General features: G+C 36.0%; 1 long non-coding RNA gene across 1 annotated transcript; it reads left to right on the top strand.

Moving 5' to 3' along the window:
• The first annotated feature begins 406 nt into the window (after positions 1-406).
• LOC114168264 lies at positions 407-2287 on the top strand. Its single transcript, XR_003600650.1, has 3 exons — positions 407-614; positions 718-787; positions 2114-2287. It is a non-coding gene; the product is annotated as an uncharacterized LOC114168264 (long non-coding RNA).
• Positions 2288-7128: the final 4841 nt, after the last annotated feature.

The following is a 7128-nucleotide window of genomic DNA, read 5'->3' as shown; positions in this document are numbered from 1 at the left end:
AAATTTAATATAAAACATCAAAATTCAAATATTAAGGAAAAATATTCTACTAACATAAATGATCATATACAATTATTAATAATAAAATAATAAAATAATTATTATTATGTGGTGAAAAATATTTAACAAATTTATTATTATTATAATTATAATTTGAATGAAAATCAGAGCACAGTTAATCTTGATTCTGCAAATAATGCCCATCCTTCCAAACACCAATAGAGCCGATCTTAAATTTTTCTTTAATGTCCCTTCTAATGTATCAAATAGAAAGTTTTTTTGGAATTAATATAGGAATAACAGAAAAAATCCAATAAAGAATTTTGACTTAGTGAAAAGAATTTGTACTTAATGAAAATACTGTTGATAAGGATACTGATCATTGTAAGGCCCCATTTCTTTTTTGTCCTAGAGTTGGTGGGCTGCCCTTGTAAGTGGGCCTAAGGGTTGGCCCAATGTATATAAGCCCTGCTATGTTGCCCTAATCCCATCTCACACTCACTCTTTCAGAAACCAGCCGCCATCCCTTACTACCTCTCACGAAAAGCTCTGTTAGGGTTTACCCTAAGGTCCCCCTCCTTCAAGCTCAAACTCAGTCCTACTTCCTGCACGACGTAAGTGACCCAAAACCTATCGTCTCCACTTTCCTTCTTCGTATTCCACCGTTTAATGTTGGTTGATGACTCTGTTCTTCCTTTTGTGCCGCTGTTACACCAGTTCCTGACCCGTCTCCCGAACTGCTGTGCTCCGGAGTCCAGTGCCGAGGTCTGTAGGAACCCATTTCCAGGTACGGGAAGTTAGGGTTCTAATTTCGAGTCTTTTTGGAACTGTTTATGCGTTGATGGTTGATCGCATGGTTGGATCTGTCGTTTTGATGTGTGAAAGTACTTTGCATGTGTTGTTTGGTCGGAGAACATGGCTGTTGCAGTGAAGAACAGTGGCGAGACCTGTTAATCTCGCCCAAGCGAGTCAGTCTCGCCTAAGCGAGATGAAACAGGGAGCTCGCCTAGGGCTTCTGCGCGAAAGGTCGCCCAGGCGACCAGCTCAACGTTTGAGCGAGCGAGCACCTCGCCTAAGCGAGATCCCGCATGTGCCCCTGCTCCCCTTTTTAGCCCTCGCCTAGGCGAGGGGGAGGCTCGCCTGAGCGAGCACGTCTCGCCTGAGCGAGACCCCTCAGCCTGAGCGAGGGGCTGGGCGAGACAGAGTATGGTTCGCTTGTTATGTTACCTTGGATTGAGTGGTAATTACTTGGGTTTGCTTGTACGTTGAGATGTATGTATATATATATGAGGGACCGCCATGTGTGTGTGAAATGATTCTTGAATGGAATGATGGGTGTTGTGGAAGTTCAGCATGTGAAATTTATGAGTGAGTTGGAACTTATGGGGCACGTTATCGATATGAGGTGAGGCCCTAAACTCATGGGGAAGTGGTGATAAATGGTATAGATTCAACATGCGATACGGAAGAGGTGCTATTTTGTTGAGATTGACGTGGGATTGTGAGCATGATTGCTATTCTCTTATTTGTGGATTTTATGCTTGTTGGGTCTGTGTCAGTGCGTAAGTCCTTGGGGATCTCTAGGTGAGATTTCCAGGGCTGCGCTTCAGTGGTCGGGACGTAATTCCATGGCCCCTGTTAGTGGGTGTCCATGGTGGTGCCCCATCTGTATAACTAGGTAAGGATTCAAGGTAAGGACTGCATCCTGACACTCTAAGGGGTCAGTTAGTCTCACTTAGAGTGGACTGACTCCTGTGGTGAGAGTAGCAGGAGGCCTGTAATTCATTAAGGGCTAACCTTGTGGTGAGGGAGATTTGATTCATTGTAACACTTGTAACACATAGCTCGGGGGTGAGCAGAGGTATCCACCACAAGTGCAAGCATCCGCTGAATCCGACTAAGTTATACGTATCCGGATGAGTCGAGTCGAGTCGTAGTGTATTGAATGAAGAGTCATAACATGTTTGGTTGCTGTGTGGATATGAGATGATGAAAATATATTTGACTGCATGATGAATATGTTGTTGGCTCTAGCTTACCCGTTTTGTTGCATGGTTGTGATGTATGTGGCTGATCTTCTTGCGATGATCATCAACTTGGTTGATGGGAGCAGATGGGCGAGATTCTCGTGGTCAACAAGGGAATGACGACTCCGCTACTTAGCCATCTGGGCTGGATCTCACACTTCTTTCTTTCGTGTTTTCTTTAGGGCTATGGCCCATGTATTCGTGGTTATTAGATTGTAAACTTTTAGTTAAATAGCTATCCTACTTTTGTTGGCATCGTGGTGTGCCTAGTTTTGTAGGGGTGATGTTGAGAACCCCAGGACTGCGTTGTTGTGTTATCTTATGTGTGGCGTTTCCTTTAATTGCGTTTATAAATTAAATGGGACGTTACAATCATTGTTTTATCAGTGCTCCTAATTCAATCATTAAAAGATGTAAAATTAACAACCCTGTTTCTCCATTTATAATAACAAATGGATACAATATATACATAACAAAAAAATATCTTTAAATGTTATGATAGCTACAATATGAATGCCACGTTTATATTAACAATTTTCTCACTTTGCATAGCTTCCAAACTTGTTTGTTTTTAGCTAATTCATAAAACATCAATATCTATACTTCATGTCCCATACTTCATCTCCTGATTGAGTTTTTCACGCCCCTGAACACATATATTTGACTGCATAATTGTTTAATTGCTTATTATCATTTATTGTCGGGTTAAATATGTTTTTGACCCCTTAACTTTCAGTGAATTTTGGAATTAGTCTATTTTGAAACTTTAGACCAATTTAGTCCTTTATCTTTCAAAATATGTGGATTTAGTCCTTTTAATCAAATTTTGTTAGGTTTATTTGATGTTTTATACACATTTTAGGATTGCATTTGAGTTGTTTATATTGTTTGACACATTTTTGCTTTAATGCACTAGTGCAGGGAAGGGATTTGACCGCGGTTATTTTGACCTTTTGACTTCGGTTTTACACCCGAGGCATATACTGACGAGGTAAAAAAGATCTGTTTATGCCTCGGTTATGAACTGAGGCATATGCGAGGGTTACTACGTCGGTTCTGGAGGGAACCGATGCCTAATGGGTATCGCGAATTTAAAAAAAAAACTTTCTGACCCACCCTCCCTCTCTAAAGTTAGGGTTTCCTCTCACCGACTCCGGCGTCGCACACCACGTCAGCAATCTCAGCACCATCCTCGTTGCTTCAATTCAAGATGCCAAGGACCGCATCGCGTAGATCGAGTATGTCTTCTGCTCCCAACTCTATCCTCAACTTAAATCTGACGCGGCATCAAAACGGTGCCGCACCGACTAGCTCCAACGCGAGGTCGACGAGAACATGGCACTGCACAAGAACCTCGTGGAGTTGGTGTAGTCCAAGGTGTCCACTCTGAGAAACGAAACACTGCGTTTTCGAAATTTGAGGACTACGAGAGGGAGAAGGTGAAGTTGCTCGCAAGAATCAAGGAGTTGTTTCTGCAACGAGACTTGCGTTCGAAAATGGAAGAGAGAAAAAATGCTGCTACTAACGCAAAGAAGACGAACAATGACGCGATTTCTTTTTAACCCTAAGAAGACTTATTGCCTCGGTTGATTTTAAACCGAGGCATAAACATCTATATGCCTCAGTTACATTCAACCCGAGGCATATTCCACTCGAAAAGCAATCAAATATGCCTCGGTTATAAGAGACCTGAGGCATAAACATCTATCTACCTCGGTTATAGGAGACCCGAGGCATAAACATCTATCTGCCTCGGTTAGATTTGACCCGAGGCATAAAAGTCTGCCACCTGTTTAAAAATATCAAAGCAGCGGGAAAAATAAAAATTTGGGGGGGTGGGGGGGTTTATGCCTCGGTTCTATGTACAATTGAGGCATAAAAGTTTGAAAAAATTATAAAAGTGCCACCGCGTCTTCATATACCTCGTTTGCGCATGAACCGGTGCATATTGGGCGCTGTAAAAAGTTTATTCTGCACTAGTGATGTTAAGTCAAATACTAGTATGAAACACGCTTGAAATATCAAATAAATTTAACAAAATTTGATTAAAATTACTAAATCCACGTATTTCGAAAGATGAATGACTAAATTAGTCCAAAGTTTCGAAATGGACTAATTCCAAAATTCACTGAAAGTTAGGGGACCAAAAATGTATTTAACCCTTTATTGTCTGAATCACTATGTCCCATTTTTCAAAGAATATGAATCGGTATGGTTCACTTCCATTGGTCTTGAAAGATTATGCTCTAGTGAAGTTGGTGCAACTTTCTTATGGCAACTTCCTTCAAGTTTGGATTTGTTTCTATGTGCATTATGGAACCAAAATTAGTAAGAACATTGGTTAAATAGATAGTCATGATATACAGACTAAGATAACATATAGTGTGATTATTTAAGTGACAAAACATAGTATGATTAAATATATACATTTTAAATAACTTAAACTTGGAATAAAATATTGACCTCATATTTGTTTACTTATTCAGTGATCCAGATTAAATATATACATTCTAAATAACTTAAACTTAGATTATGAATCAGTCTATCTATCTATCCTTACAGTTAATTCTTCTATGCAATGGAGAAACCTTTAACATAGAAAGGTTGTTGCATGATGTTTATAGTATGGTTCAACCCATGTTTAGTTAATGAAAAATTATTTTACCTTAGGTAAAGGTAATGTGATTGAATTTCCTAGATGATCTTTATGTTAGGTTGCTTGAGAGAAAAAGGAAGCACAACACAACAAATATAGTCCCTACAATTGCAAGTAATGGGATATTTGATCTCTAAAATTACAAACATGATATTTTACTCCTTAAAATGAAGGCCTACGCGATTATGCAAGGTTTCATCTCATCTTGACTTAAAGATATAGGTTTTATAGAGTCAGCTTCATGACATGCAATAAAATACAGTTATATATAGAAGGATGAACACAAAAAGATACATGATTTATAGACAAATAATATCGTATCATAAGGATAATCTTTATTCATATTGGGACATGGACATAGTCTTCATTAATGGCACGCTCAAGTGCATCGCGTCTTTAAACCACGTGTAACTGGTTGTTTGCCTTCAAAAATAATCAAGTCCACTATTTAGATCAGAAAATAAAAAATCTAATATATGACCAATAAAAGACAAGAAATCAATTATCAGTAACAAAGTAGAAAAGTAACTTGATTTGAGCAAACATATTTTGTTTGAGAGCCTCTAACATATTGGTCAACCTTCAATTTGACCCTTCAAAGTAGCAACAATTTTCATGTAAAGGATGAAAGTAAATAATAAAAATATAAACAAACTAACTCTCCTACAAACTTAGTCAAAACTAATCAACATATTTCTAGGAATTTAAATTAAACAGCTATAGATGCAAACATTCAACACTCCTAATTACCTTATTAGTAACAAACAAAAACTTTTTCTCTTGTTCTCAAACTTTCCTGTGAGGAGTACCTTCATTAAGATTTCAACCCACTGTTAAAATGAAACTACTCCTTCTTGCTGTACTTGTATAACAAAATAATGATTGGCATTAAAGTGTTTAGTCTTTGAATTATAAACTTGCTACATGATTATCATTAACAACTTGGTTATATTAAGTTTTGTACTTTTGTAAAAAAATAAAATAAATTGTCATGTCAATACTATAAAGCAAAGAAAATCTACAAGAATATACAAAACAAAAGCACACCATCAAGGGACATTGGCAACCAAGGCATAAAATTATTGCCATAAAAGATAGTGATGAATTAGAAGTTAAAAGAAAAAAACAAAAGAAATATCAATATCAAAACTTGTGCCCTGAAGCATTAGCAATTAATATTATGGTTAGAATCCTAAGTCATGGATAATGGATAACAACAAAAATATACCTATCACTCTTCCTGACTTTGGATCCCCTCATGCCATCACGAATGATTTCATCTTCTCAAGTGCATCCCAAAGTGGAATTGGATCATTCTAATTAATATCTGGATTATGAAACTACACAAAATATTCTGGCTGAAATTCAATCTACTATAATCAATAAAGAAGCTAAAAAAAAAATACAAACAATTAAACATGGAAATATGGGTACTAAACAAAAAAAATAGAAATTTGGCTCACAAAACTTCTTCCAGAGAAATGTTTCAAGCTTTTGGGATATGCTTAGTGAGCATTTGATAATCTTAGTGAGCATTAGAATTGAAACTGCACATAAAATAGACACCTAATAAATGTTTTAGCGGTATGAACAAATAATTGAAAATGCAATAGATTTAGAACCTCACTCTCATTTCAATACCTATCAAGTACAAACGATTATGTGTTTTATGTCATTATCAGTCATAATGAAAACAATTTGAAAATATGAAAGTTCCAACAGTACTACCAAATGTCATATATATGCTTTATCGTAAGTATTATTTGTGATACAGTAAATTCTTCCACTCGAGGAGCACAAATATCTTCATATTTTCCTAAAAGGCCATGATAAAAAAAACATGACAAGCAATTATTAAACTACAAAAGGTTTAATAAATTGACAACACTAAAATATTAGCAATAAAGAAAAGGTTACATGACGTACTGTTGAGAGGAGTAGCTGAATATCCGCTTTTATGTCAGATGACCACAATCTTATATTTCTCTCTTGTTTTTGTCTTTGTGTCTATCCCTTCCATGGAAAAAACAGAACAATCCATATGTGTTATAAGATAAAAGAAATAGAAATAAAGTAAAGATATTAGTATGAGCCAAAGTCACATGTTTTACAAAGTAGAAAATTTCACTTGCTTTAGAACATAAGAAGACATGTTAATTTTAATATGAAATTGCAACCTAGTTAAACTTTTACTCATTTAATCACAACTATTGGGTATAAACAGACACAAATAAACCAACAATTAAAAATACTAACTACAAGTACAACAAAATTATATTTAACTTCTACTATTTAAAAAGTCATATGACATATATTTTAAAAAATATATATGAAAAAGTTTAAATGACACAAATAAGCAAATAATTAAAAAATAACTACAAGTACAAAAAAGTCATATTTAACTTTTACTATTAAAAAAAATCATATGACATAATATTTAAAAAA

This window comes from Vigna unguiculata, chromosome 11, assembly GCF_004118075.2.
Source record: "Vigna unguiculata cultivar IT97K-499-35 chromosome 11, ASM411807v1, whole genome shotgun sequence".
Classification (NCBI taxonomy): Eukaryota; Viridiplantae; Streptophyta; class Magnoliopsida; order Fabales; family Fabaceae; genus Vigna; species Vigna unguiculata.
Note: the sequence above shows the minus strand (reverse complement) of the source record. Positions and strands in the feature narration are given on the sequence as shown.